Here is a 14693-nt window from a genome sequence, read left to right as displayed (position 1 = left end):
CGCGCCCGTCAAAATCATTGCATTAATTTTAATTATCGCGGCAATTAATCGATTTATTGCTTATCGCGGCAGGCCTAGATATACCAGACCTGGAAAGTGACTTTGATTGGCAAGGAGCATGGGCAAATGTCCGTCTTACATCAAGGAACCCGGACCATCAACAAATCAATCTTAACTATATTCACAGGACATACTTGACTCCTATAATAAGACTGAACAGAATGGGTCTCAAACAAGACTCAAAATGCTCCCAATGTACAAATGGAGACGAAGGAACATTTATGCACATATATTGGGACTGCCCACCAGTTAAGGCATTCTGGAAAGATGTGACCCATCAATTATCAAAACTCGTATCTTGGAATATACCAGTACACCCCTCTGTATTACTATTGAATGATGTTTTTGAGTTTGCAGTAAATCCACAGCTAAAGAGATTGGTTTTATCGGGTATCACAGTAGCTAAAAAAAACTGATCGCATCACGCTGGTTTCAACTGGAAAAAATGTGCCGGAAGGTTTGGTTTCTTACATATCTCGATGTGATTTATCAAGAAATATCTACAGCAAGAATTCTGGGACTCAACGAATCCAAAATGTCAATGTGGTTAGAAGTGGTGGAGAGAATAAAAGCTAGCTTATAATGGTAGTGTCTGGTTAGGAGTGAGGGATAATGGAGGTACTATCCAAGGAGGGGTCCGGGAGGGGGGGGGGGTTCGAGCAGGAGCATATGTGTGTAGGGTTTTAGATAATAGGTATTAGGAGTATATCCTGTATAAGACATTGGTACAATTGGTAATTTTGTTGGATATACACTGTATACGGTAAAATATTATTATATACTTTTTTTTGTTTTCCGTTACTGTACTTGCATGTCATTTTAGCCACATTAATTGTTAGTTTCATTATGCATTGTGTGTTGAGTACTGACTTTTAACAATTTGTTTTGCAATAAAAAAAATTTAAAAGAAAATCAAGCATTTTTAAGTGCTTTAGAGGAAATGTAAAAATATTGCGATATATATCGTGTATCGTGATATGGCCAAAAAATATCACGATATCATTTAGAGGCCATATCGCCCAGCCCTACTATAATGGTAAAATAGTTATTTAAAAATTTGCCCCTAAAAAATATTCTTTGCCCCTAAATTTCTCATTTAGGGGCAAGTGTGCCCCTAGTGAAAAAGCTTAGCGTACAGCCCTGTGTGTGTGGGGGCGGGGTTGTGCAGGTCGCTTGACTGAAACTTGTTTCAAAGTTTGAACGTGTGGACCAGATTGACGCGACACAAATTGACGGATATTTATCGGCCACTGCCATCGGCAAATTTGAGCTTATGGGCCGATACCGATACCCGACCGATATATCGGTGCACCCCTAGCTGTGACCGCGTCCCCGATACCGATACCAGACCGATATATCGGTGCACCCCTAGCTGTGACCGCGTCCCCGACCGCCAAGAACCTTGGTGTCGTCCTCGACGACCAGTTGAACTTCTCTGCTCACATCGCAGCGACAACCAGAACCTGCAAATTCCTCCTGAGCAACGTCAGAAGGATCCGCCCCTTCCTGACAAAAGAAGCCACCCAACTCCTCGTCCAATCAACAGTCATCTCCCGCCTCGACTACTGCAACGCACTGCTCGCTGGCCTCCCGGCCACTGCCACCAAGCCTCTTCAACTCATTCAGAACGCAGAGGCCCGCCTCATCTCAAACCTACCGAAGTCGGCCCATGTCACCCCACTTCTTAGGGACCTGCACTGGCTCCCCATTGCGGCACGAATCCGCTTCAAGGCCATTGACCTAGGCATAAAAATATATATTCTTTGGTTCCTGTTGGTTGTCAGTTAAGGCCATGGGTAGGTAGGGAATTTAGAATTATTTTTTCCCACGGCGACTATGGATAGGGAATTTCTTTATTTAATTAAAATGTCCACGACAACATGGATGCATGTACTCTGCCAGCATGTTTAATATCCATAATACTAAAGGTTTTACTAAGATTTTTATGAATCTTTATTGTAAAAAAATAATAAATAAAATTATTTTAGGCCCTAGCATACCGTGCGGCAAAGGGAACCGCTCCCGCCTACCTCCGGTCAATGGTCTCTAACTACACACCCTCAAGACCCCTACGCTCTGCATCTTCTGGCCGCCTCAGACCTACTCCTATCCCAGCTCCGAGAGAAGTCGCCTATTCTCAGTCCTTGCCCCACAATGGTGGAATGAACTACCCACCCCAGTTAGGACAGCCGAAACCCGTCCAATCTTTCGCCGTCGACTAAAGACGCACTTCTTCAACCATTATCTGAATTAAAAAAAATAAAAAATATCTAACCCTAACTAACCTTACTGTCATGCACTTGTCCTAATAAACTAACCTACACTGTAACACGCAACACTTTGATGAACATTGTTACTCAGCTGATAGAGTTGTGCCCTCTTCCTGATAACTTGTTACAGAACTTGTAAGTTGCTTTGGATAAAAGCGTCAGCTAAATGACTAAATGTAAACAAAACATGAAACAAGTATATAGGCTACTGTAGGCTTACTGAACAGATATTGAACAATTAATTGACGGAAGCATCATACGGATGCCCAATGTTTTGATTACTATTTCACGTTTCAAAAAATATATTGTTTGTTTATCACGGCTTTTTTTTTTCTCTATATACCGTGAACTTTCATTAATTTGATCTTGCTCCGAGAGACAGACCGTTCTCAGAGATTATCAAAACTTCAAATTACTTTATTTTCCTTTCGGAACTTCATTTGTGCAGTGGTTGAAAGACAAACATACAGTCACAATACATAGACACTCACCACTATATATAAAAAATGTTGTTAAAACTACAATAAAAACAGGCGGTTAGGTGGCCGAGCGGAGATTGCGTTCGTCACCAGCCCCGGAGCTGAGCTGGATTTGCCTGTTCGAATCCAGCTCACAGCTCCGGGGTTGTCACCAGCTTGGCTGGCCGTCTGCACTGATACAATTGGCTGTATCAGAGGGTGGGAGAAGCTGGCGGGGTGGGTCCGGGTCGTTGTAAACAGCGACTCCTACAGTTCGGTCGGGGCGCCTGCTAAGCGCGGATTGGACGTGAGGGGGATAGTGTGGTCCTCCCACACGCTACGCCCTCTCAATGAGAATCCGCGCTGCCAGGTGAAAAGAAGCGGTGATTGGCTGGACGTGTGTCGGAGGAAGCACGTGGTAGCCTCCACTCTCCCAGATGATCTGACTGTGGGGGGTAAGTGCGCAGCGACCAGGAAGGGACTGGGAATTGGCATACGACTAACATTGGGATGGGAGAAAATCGGAGGAAAATGGAGGGGGAAAAAGACCAAAAAAAAAAAAAAAAACTACAATAAAAAGACCAATATATAAAAAAACACCAACTACATTAAAACTACAGTACTTAAAGCGTGATATATTAAAAACTAGTGATGCACGATATATAGGGATGGGTACCTTTCACATTTGAACCGATACCGGTACCTGTGAATCGATACCGGTACCCAACGGTACCTTTTTTCTGTACTTTAGTCTCAAGAAATTTAATTTACCTAAAAAATCCAAACTTCAAATAACTACAATTTCGACAGTTTTCGGCTCGTCATTGCTCCGACTGCTTTGTTGTTGAATCAAGTCAAATCCTAGGTAAGCATATATTGTGCGTGTGAACGTAGACATGAAGAAAAAAAAAGTAAAAAAAAAAAAAGTAAAATTTTTTTTTTTTCGGTTTCTCACTTGATTCGATACTTGTAGTACCGACGTGTTTCGGTTCGGTGCCTCAAAAGTACAGAATTCGGTACCCATCCCTAACGATATATCGGCCGCCGATATAATATCGGCCAATATGGCAGTTTTTTTACACATCGATATCGGTCCGATATCAAGATAGGGCCGATATGGGCAGATATAAAAAATAATAATAATAATAATAATAATAATTTTTTATCTTTTGACATGTTTTGGCCTTAATTAAATAATTTCAAAATATCAGTCATTTCTGAAAATAAGTTACAAAAGTTATAAAAAAATTAAAAAAATCAGCACTTCTGAATGCATACAGTACATTAATTCCAAGTCAAGTGCATTTTCTTTCTCTGTAGGATAACTACAACAAAGTGCATTCAGAACAAAGCCAATGTGCTTTAAAACTGCATACAGATCTGCACACATTGAGAGGGAGACTAGCTTATAGCAGACTTAATGATGTTACTGTAGTGGCTACAGTAAGCATTTTATATAAAAGTACTCTGTATTTTTGTATGACAACTAATAAAGAAACTTTAACTACTGTCATAATTCACGGCGTTCTAGCCTACATGGAAGGACTGTTGTATTTACTACATCTCCCGTGATTATTAGCGGGGGATGACGTAGCTTTAAGAGACTAGTGAAAGAGGACCGGAAGCCTTGTTAGCTAGCTTACCGCTAACGTTAATCAAAAAGGTTTTTAACCGCGACGGGCATATAGTAATGATGAGGATATAAAGCATGTTAAAGACGCATTTATTGGACGCGTTGCGTGCAGAGTTTACATAGAAACAGCGCGACTCCCGAGTCCCAAGAGGAGTTATCACTAGAGTTGTTCCGATACCGATACCAGTATCGGAAAAGCCGCCGATACTGGCTAAAATGCTGGTATCGGTATCGGCGAGTACCCTCTAATGCTGCGCTCCGATACCATATGACGTAATTTATCAACAACACTGTGGTCTGTTGAGTAAGCATTATAAAACAAACGGGTGCTTAATCGATTAAAGTGTCAATGCCATTTGTCATTTTAACAGCAGATACTTTCTTAAATGTCATCGTCCCGACAGAGCGGTGTTGACGGGGAGCTCATGGGTTCGCTTGGTGGCTGGTGTTATTAGCATTGAACAGCTAACCGAAAGCTAGCTTTAACATTACCTTGGCTAAAGTTGGGGCTATTCATATAATCCAGCAATAATGGCTGCAGACCTGCAAGCAAAGTACAGCAAGTTGGCAAAGGAGTATTCGTTAAATCACAATGTCACCAGTAACGTTACAGTCTTATATACCGGCAGCTCATGCTATGCTAACTTAGCTCACGTTGACGTCGTCATTGAGACCACCTCGCGTACACAATTAATGACATGTTGCGGACAGCCATATCGGTGACAATGTTTAGCTTTTAGTGCCAAATGATAAGAGTCTGAGGCGGAGTCTCAAAAGAGAATGTTGAATATTTATTGTGCAAAAATCACAACAGATCCGACTGCTACTGAAACGGAGCCTTGTAGACAGACTGAGTAGGGTATATCTGCAGAGCCAGTGGGTAGCGAGTGCAGCAACGTATAATGTCCGTGTGGATCATTGGAGTAGGGTATATCTGCAATGCTGAAGCCCCATACTCATTGATTAATGATACTAATACAAATCTATACAATCACCTGTTGTTGAATAAATACCATTACTTTCTAGTTATTACTAAAAAACAGTATATATAAAACAGTATTTGTTAAAAAAATAAATAAAAAAATTATATTTATAAAAAAATTATATAATATCGTTTTTTTTCTTTTTTTCTTTTTATGCACTGGTATCGGATAAGTATCGGTATTGGCCGATACCCAAAGCTTAGGTATCGGAATCGGATCGGAAAGGAAAAAATGGTATCGGAACATCTCTAGTTATCACAGGCTGCAGAACGCAGGACTGAAGAGCTCACGTTGAGCATGTAATGACTGAAGCCGCGTTTTGATGACATCATCACAACAACACGCGTTAGTTTACAGGTTGCTTCTGTTCTTTGACATTCTGCGATATATTTTCGGTGAAAAAACTCTTTCGGCCGGAAGCCGAAAGGCCATTTTTGGCAAAAAATTCCGGTAGCCGAATATTCGATGCATCACTATAAATAGTAAATAATAGTAGTACAGGTACATAGTATGTGTCCATGAGGTGGAAGGGGGAGTCTATTTTAAGTAGTCCAAAGTCCTTGGGGGGGGGGGGGCAGTCAGGCCTCCACCAGACCTAGGTGTTCAGCAGTCTGATGGAGGTTGGCACGAAGCTACCTAAGCCCCTTTTATTCAGTGATGAAGCTCTGTATCGACGGCCTGAGGGCATTAGTTTGTAATGGGTGTGAAGGGTGTGTGTTGTCCTCAACTATTTGGGAGGCCTCTTTAACTGTGCGTTTCTTGTGGATGCTGCTGAGTGGCTCCTGGTCCTTCCCAATTATCTTGCAGCTGATCTTAACGACCCTGTCGAGAGGTTTCCGGTTGATGGCACGCATCACTCCAAACCATGATGTGATGTTAAAGGTGACATGCGTTATAAATGTCATTTTTCAGTCTCTAGCATTGTATCTCTAGTCTCAGTCTCTAGCATCAACCTGGACCCCCTGCAATTTGCATATCGCCCCAACAGGTCCACGGAGGACGCCATAGCCCATGTGCTGCACACAGCAGCATCACACCTGGACAAGAGGCAGGGGAACTATGTGAGAATGCTGTTCATCGACTACAGCTCAGCATTCAATACCATAGTCCCCTCCAAACTCATAGCCAAGCTCAGGGACCTGGGCTTGAACTATGACCTCTGCCAGTGGGTCTTGGACTTCCTGACGGGCAGACCCCAGGTGGTAAGAGCAGGCAACTGCACCTCCTCATCCATCACGCTCAACATAGGGGCCCCCCAGGCAGGGAGCGAAATTAACTTTTTGACTCACCGGCCAGTGGCGGGTAGATGGGAAGAATCTACCCGCCAAGCATATTTCTTACCCGCCAACTTTTTTTTGATAAACATTTTTTTTATTATTATTTTATATAAAAAAAATTTTTAATAAAATATATATATTATATAATCATACTTGTGATTGTGTTATCTGCGAGACATCGCCACCTCGCTGTCTGCAAACAGCTCCACTGTCTGTGTGTATACTCGAGTGGCCTCCAGCTCCAGCAAGGATTCTCCGGGGGTGCAGCTGGACCCTAAACGCTACATTCAGCATGCAAAATAATTCTCCGGCGCTGCACCTGGACCCTAGTCAGCAGCCCTCACTCATGCGATGTAAACCAGGGACTCGAATACGCATGTTGTTGTTGTAGCCACATTGATGCCAGGAGCTTTCTGTAGCTACTGCTGGATGGCGTTGGGACAACGCCTCAGTGAACTATTTAGTTTACTGCGACATTTCGTAGTGACTAGTTACCTAGCCAACGGAGGTATTATGCACTGGACTATTGCTGATGGATTTGTTGATGTCGGGAGCTATCCGTAGCTAGCCGGCTGGATAACGTTACACAATGCCTCAAAGTCATGTATTAAACTAAGTGAATAGTTGACTGGGTCATTTTGTAACGGTAGCTAACGTTATCTCACGAAGGTCCCACACTGACTAGACTAACGTCACGGTGAGGCAATAGCCTCTGTTTACATGCAACAGGTGAGGAGGGGGTAGCAGCAGCAGCAGCAGTGCGCGGTGCGCGCTTCATGTGTGCTGAGACAGCGAGTGAGAACTCCGCTAAAGAATTGGATCATGATTTGCGATTTTCACATGACTATTTGATTGAGCGCCACACGGCGCTCAGACGTCTCAGTGGGAGGCGCCAAACGTAAAAACTGAGCGCAAATGGCGGGTGGCGCTCTCTAGTTTTGGTCCCTGCCCCCAGGGCTGTGTTCTGAGCCCCCTCCTCTACTCCCTGTACACACATGACTGCGTGGCACACAATCATCAAATTTGCTGATGACACAGTAGTGGTGGGCCTGATCTCTGCCAACGACGAGAGGGCCTACCTGGAAGAGGTAGAGAATCTGTCACAGTGGTGTCAGGAGAACTGCCTCTCCCTGAACGTCAGCAAAACAAAAGAGATGATTGTGGACTTCAGGAGGTCGGGGGTCAAGGACTACAGCCCCCTCAGCATCGACGGGGCACCGGTTGAGAGAGTGAACAGTTTCAAGTACCTCGGAGCCCACATATCCGAGGACTTGACATGGACCACACACATTGACAGTGTTGTGAAGAAGGCACGACAACGCCTCTACTTCCTCAGGCGCCTAAGGAAGTTCCAAGTCAGTCAGAAGATCATTAGAAATGTCTACTCATGTACAATAGAGAGCATCCTGACCGGCAACATCACCTCCTGGTTTGGGAATAGCACTGCACAAGACCGTAGCAGACTACAAAGAGTGACACGTTCAGCCGAACGCACAATTGGAGGGGGGCTTCCCACCCTCCAGAACATTTACAACAAGCGGTGCAGGGGGAAGGCTAAGAGAATTATTAAGGACTCGAGCCACCCGAACAACTGCCTCTTTGAACTGCTGCGGTCAGGCAAGCGATACCGGAGTCTTAAGGCGAGCACAGAAAGACTCAGAAGAAGCTTCTATCCCCAGGCCATCAGGCTGCTAAACGAACAATAAACACTATGCAACAACCATCAAATGCACACAGCACACACACACACTCACTTAAACAAACAACACACTGCAGCACCCACTCTCCACACTTTAGATCACACAAACACACTTTATATTTATTGATAAAGGATTTGCACAACTCGTACACCTACTGTAAATTGTACCTAAATTGCACCTCATCCCATTTCTGCCTTGCACTATATAGTATTGTATATTAGTACACTGCATAGTATTGTATATTATATGGTAACTCAGTTACGTCTATTCTGCATCGAACATTGTACATATGTCTATACTGAACACTGTGACCTCTTTTTTTTACTTCTAATTTACATGCTATACTATGTTATTTTATTTCATACTTATCTTGTCTTGCACAGTCTCTGGAGCGTAACAGTAAGAAGCATTTTGTATAAAAGTATTCTGTACTTCTGTACGACAACTATTAAAGAAACTTGAACTTGAACTATTATAGTAATAGGAGTTAGTATCAATGTGTTTTAGTGTCTAAATACCATATTGGCGGATTGCTCTGATTCAGCTCAGATCATTTCCTTCTCCAGTAAATTAGGCGATCCGTTAGGAATGACGTTACTCAGGCTCTGGGTAGCAGACAGTGATGTGATTGGCTCTGTGGTTGTAGCTAATGCCCGCCCACAATCTACCTAGACTGACTGTACACAGCGAGTGGAAACTACTTCCTCATACTCTGCGTGCCCTCTGGAGGGAGAGAGAGAGAGATATAGAGCATTCATGAGCACTTCCGAACGGGAGAGTGATAGAAAGAAAAAAAGGGAAAGAGAGAGGAAGGGAGGCCCCCCCCCCCCCACAAGCTGCCGCGCAGCACACCCGAGAGGCAGAGAAAAAAAGAACGGCCCTCTCTCTCTCTACCAGTCGCAGACTGTGTGGACTGACTGTCACTCAAAGTGCTTATGGGCGGAGCCAGGCCATAACAGCCTGAAATCTTGAAGCTGAAAAATGATGGTTGAGTACTTGATTAGAAATATAAAACAATGCATTTTTTGAAAAAAAGAAAAAACGTACAGATGTCTTCAATACACTCACAGGAATTGTGTAAAGTTGCCCAAATAGTGCTAGGAATAGCAACGCATGTCCCCTTTAAAGGACATTATCGAAGATAGCCCATCTTTTATAAGCTATTTTATTTACAGTAGTCTATTTATGATTTGTTTCCATAGCCCGTCTCAGTTATGCTGTGGCTGGATGGGTCGGGATTAATGAAGCTGGTAGGAGACTGCTTCTCGGCTATACGAATTAAAGCCACAATTGAAAAGAATGTACTTCCTTCTTGACAATAGCATATATACTATAACAATAATACGAGAGCATATACAAGAACAATGAATCTCACTGCCATGTATAATGTAGCCTACGCCATGTGTAGCCTGCCTATTATGTGATCAATACAAACTTGAACTTGAACTCCTCCAAAGTTACAGTATGTAGTTGGTTGATTATTTGTATGACGGTCAGTAAACCCTTGCAAAAAGTATCCCGTTTTATTTAATGAAAACACGCAGCATGCCTTTCCTCCCGGTAGCAACGACATGTATCGGCAAATGCGCATCACTGAGTGGAATCCCTTTCTATTCACATAACTGCATTTGTGATGGAGCTTTGACAGCTACATGGGTGGTACAGTAACAGTCTATTGCTCGATCCATCTACAATATCACGATGGACCGTGTCATGCAGCCTATGTATAGCCTGCCTATGTGATCAATAAAAAGACGAACTTGAATCCCATCATCATATTTATATGTTGTGTCTGTCCATGTTTGTTACTTTGTTATTCCCCCCCTATCTATGTAAAGCGACCTTGGGTCTCTTGAAAGGCGCTATATAAAATGAAGCTATTATTATTATTGTTATTATTATCACGTCTGTGCGCGGAGCTCACAAAAAAAAATAGTGTCTTTTACTTTTAGTCTCAGTGAAGTTTCAAGGGAGGTAATCTTCTATTCTAACCAACAAATTGAAGTAGAAAGCATTTCGTTGTGGCCAATCTTATTTGGAAACATGACACAAAATAGTATTTAGCTTTTTATTTGAAACAATATTTAATCGGGTTTGGAGGTGGGTGTTCTTCGTCTGCCCCCCCCCCCGTGCCAAACAAGCAGGCCAACCTCTTGTTCGCACGTGAGCCCGTTATTACACTACTGTCGCTATTTTACAATGAACTATAATGAATTACGGGTCATACAGAAGTTGAACACGCCAGTGTTGGAAGTAATGCACGGAAGCTTATTTCCGCGTTGCAGACTGAATAATATTCTACCACCGGGCGCCAGCTACGCATGCTCTCCGAGCTGTGCTTAGATATACGCACAAAGTCAAGCACAAGTTCAAATTGATAAGTACTAGGCTCGGGCGGTATCCTTTTTTTCACACCGTCAAACCCTATATGAAATAATACCCCGGTTTACGGTATTTGACGGTATGACTTTCATTTTCATCAGCGGGGGGGGGGGGGGGGGGGCAACCCGTGTTACCAAGTAAACAAATCATCGTCAGCTCTCAGAATGGTAGTCCCGCACCGGTAGAAGCCTGCACCGTTTTAGCGTTAGCATCTAGCCTATAGCCATGGCCCATGGCAGACTATTTGATTCCTTAAGGTCTAGAAATTGCATGGGTTTTGGTCATATGCTCCCGAAATGCTCCCGTTGTTTGGCTACTTCTATGTGCAGTGATAACTACTCGAATGCTTTATAACCTAGTCATTGATTTAGTTCAAGGAAATCTAAGATTAGCCGCAGAGATAACGCTAGTTAACGTGAGCTAACGCTAGTTATTCAAGCTCAGTAGCTCACAGAGAGAGATAAACAGCTGACAGCGGATAGTACAGGACGGTACAAATACAATAAAAAGGCAGGTGGGGGCTGTTGTGTAAACCTTGTACTCTTTAGTTCACATATAATAAGAGACGGATTATTTGCTTGCTCCACCAGTTGCTCCACAACAACACACACCAACTCTCGTCGCAACGCTTTACGGTATTTTCACAGCACTGTCGCAACATTACCGTAAAACGTGAATACCGTTGTGACCCACTCGCTCCACTAGACTGGTCTCGCCCTCTGCTGGCGCGTGTGTGCACTACACTCAAAACTCTGTTTCACTGTTATAGAAACTGAAGCGCATCTGTGATTTTGACGATGACGGACGGTATTGATTTTCAATACCGTCGGGATTTCTAAATACCCTGATATACCGTCATACCGCCCAAGCCTAATAAGTACCACACTTTGCTTAGAAATGATCATACGCACGGGTTACGCACATATCTGTGCGTACGCAACGTTGATAAATGAGGGCCCTGGACTTTTACTTTATTCTTAAAGACACTGTACAATTCCACACTTTTTACTGTACACTTACTGTATATTTTGACTGTATGTGTTATATTAGAATGTATATACATAACATAGAAAATGTATATCCCAGACCGTATTTTATTCTTAGTCTTATTTATATTCTTATTCGTGACTTTTGTTTTTGACTACCTAAATGTTTACCGTTTACTGTGAGCGATCTGTAGTGCCACATTTCCCCCGGGATGAATAAAGTATTTCTATTCTATTCTAAGAATGACCATTCTGCTCTTCCCAGTTCTCTCTCCCCTTACAGTATACAGTTATGGAATTCTGGATTAAATCCTATGTGATAACAAATAGATTTTCAGAGTTAGGCTGAATACCGCATCACCGCTTTTTTTTATAATAATAATAAAGTTCCCTGCTCTCGTTGGGCTTGCGGCTCTGCAGATATACCCTACTCCTCTGTCGAGGTTCCAAGCAACCCTATTGGGTAGAAGTGGTACCAGAAAAGTCACGTGAAACACTGCAGACCACTGATTGGTCAGAAGAGAGACGCGTCACACGTTGTAGCGTCCTGCACAAAAGCAGAACGCCGCCATCTTTACTGGCTCGCTAAGTAAGGATGCATTCAGGATTTGTTTGCAACAGGACCGTGCAATAAACAAAAAAGGATGGATTCACTGTGTATTCTGCCTCATTTATTGATGAAACAAAACCGACATCAACCCATGAATTTACCACCGAGCGGAGAGTTTAGTGTCACAAAAATATCGCTGATGTGTTAAACTTGTTGTTGCTAACGTCAGCAGATAGACACGAGAGGTAACGTTAAACCTGGGTTGCTTGGTAGAATAGACACAATAAGAGGTGACGTTAGCTTTAGCAGAATAGACACAACGAGAGTCTGGTTAATGTTGTTATTGATTGATTTATTGAAACTGTGTTAAAGTCTGGCTTGCTGCAAGCCCTCGGACATAGCTATGCTCACGGAGCTTTCAGTGTACACAAGCGTCCCCACACGGAGACAAACTGAGTAGTACCTGCAGTGGAAAAGGAACGAAGTACCATGTACCTAAAGCGGGTCGAGTCGAGTAGGTAATATGCAGTAGCCATTAGACTAGAGGCAGGCTATATGCTATAAAGAGTAGGGAAAAAAATGCTTTCAAACTTTTTTTTTTATTATTGCGGTAATACCGTCCACGGTAGGAAATATTTCGCAAATTTGTGCGGTAAGGAAAACATCAATACCGCGGCAGCTCTAATTACACATGGGCAAAACAGAGTCCATTCTCTTCGGTTCAAACAACAAACCCAGCAAGACCGACGGCTTCTCAGTTACAGTGGGTGACAATATTGTCACAAGGAAAGATGAAATTACATACCTGGGTTCCATCCTAGAGGCTAATCTCTCCTGTGACAAAATGGCATCCAATGTAATAAAAAAAAGTCAACCAACGAACTCGATTCGTGTACCGGATCTCCTCTCTGGTAAACAAGAATACCCTGAAGACTCTGGCAGGAGCACTCATTCAAGGGTACTACGACTATGCTTGCACCTCATGGTACCAAAGCACCTCAAAGGCGCTAAAAACAAAATTACAAACATCTCAAAACAAACTGGTCAGACTACTGCTTGACCTTACTCCTAGAACCCACCTAACCCCTGCCCACTTTGACAACCTAGGATGGCTTAGAGTAGACGACAGAGTACAGCAACTTGCAATGGGCCTGGTCTACAAGATACACTACACGACCAAGGTACCCATGTACATGTCAAAATACTTCCCAAAGGTCAGTGAATACCACGATCACAACACCAGAGGGAGCTCCACAAATCATGTTTTTTTTTTATCCACTTTTTCTCCCATTTTCCTATATTTTCTCCCATCCCAATTTCGTATCATCCAATTCAACCCTCCCCTGTCACGAACGCTGTTTTTTGCGTCTCACAAGCCGACTGCAATGTGGACTAAGTCATACATAGCACATGTCCCCTCCGGTACTCGAGGTAACAGCAGTCGCATCTTTTCACCTGCGCAGCTCGATCTCTCAGTGGCGAGGAGTAACGCGTGGGAGGCTCAGGCTGCCCCTGACACTTCCTGATTCTACTGCGCAGGCGCACCAACCGACCTGTAGGAGTCGCTGTCCACAACGCCCGATCCCCACCCATCAGTTTCCCACCCCCTAATACGGCCAATGTGTATTAGTATGAATGACCAGCTAAACTGAAAGCAATGTGGAGCGCTGGGCTCGAACAGGCAAGCCCAGCGTCTCCGTCATTCGTGGCGAGCGCCTTGCCCACTACGCCACGTAGCCGCCCTGCTCCACAAATCATGTTAAACCCAGATTCGGCTCAAACAAGGGACTAAACACGTTTTCGCAATTATGCCACATCAATGTGGAACGCCCAACCTAAAGCTGTAAAGGAATGTGAATGACTACCCACTTTCAAAACCACTCTCAAGGAACACCTACAGGAGACTGCAATTCGAAACTGGCCCCTGTAAATGTCCTAACCCAACCCTCTCCAATGTACAGTAATTTACCTATTATGGTTGTCAATATTCCAATGTACAGTTTTGCTTGTTTGTACAGTGTTTCCCCCCCTCCAATGTACAGTAAATTACCTAGTATGGTTGTCAATATTCCAATGTACAGTTTTGCTTGTACAGTGTTTCGCCCCCCCCCACACAACCCCACCCAACCTCCTCCAATGTACATTTTTTACGTCAAATGTATATACTCCCTTTTCTGGACTCTTTTTGTATCACAAACAGTACTGTATTTGCAAATCTGGTATGTCATGAATGTATAGATGTAGCAGTACTGTCTATCTGTATGTCGTGTATGTCATATGATGAATTGAAAATGGGGGACCCTGATGTAAACAAGACGAAAGTCTTTCTCTGGTCTGCATGCATGAATGAATGAATGAATGAATGAAAACTTTATTTAACAGATTGCAGAATGG

General features: G+C 43.3%; 1 protein-coding gene and 1 long non-coding RNA gene across 2 annotated transcripts in view; both read right to left on the bottom strand.

Annotated features, from left to right (window-relative positions):
• The window catches only part of LOC311238889 (uncharacterized protein), a gene marked incomplete at both ends in the record, with an annotated part of 75730 nt that overhangs the window by 31995 nt on the left and 29042 nt on the right, over positions 1–14693 (bottom strand). The gene's annotated exons all lie outside the window — the stretch shown is intronic.
• The window catches only part of LOC311239611, a 43095-nt gene that overhangs the window by 27633 nt on the left and 769 nt on the right, over positions 1–14693 (bottom strand). The gene's annotated exons all lie outside the window — the stretch shown is intronic.

Source organism: Notolepis coatsorum (assembly GCF_963971535.1).
Source record: "Notolepis coatsorum genome assembly, chromosome: 13".
Lineage (NCBI taxonomy): Eukaryota > Metazoa > Chordata > Actinopteri > Aulopiformes > Paralepididae > Notolepis > Notolepis coatsorum.
The sequence above is the reverse complement of the archived record's forward strand: the minus strand, read 5'-3'. Positions and strand labels throughout refer to the sequence as shown.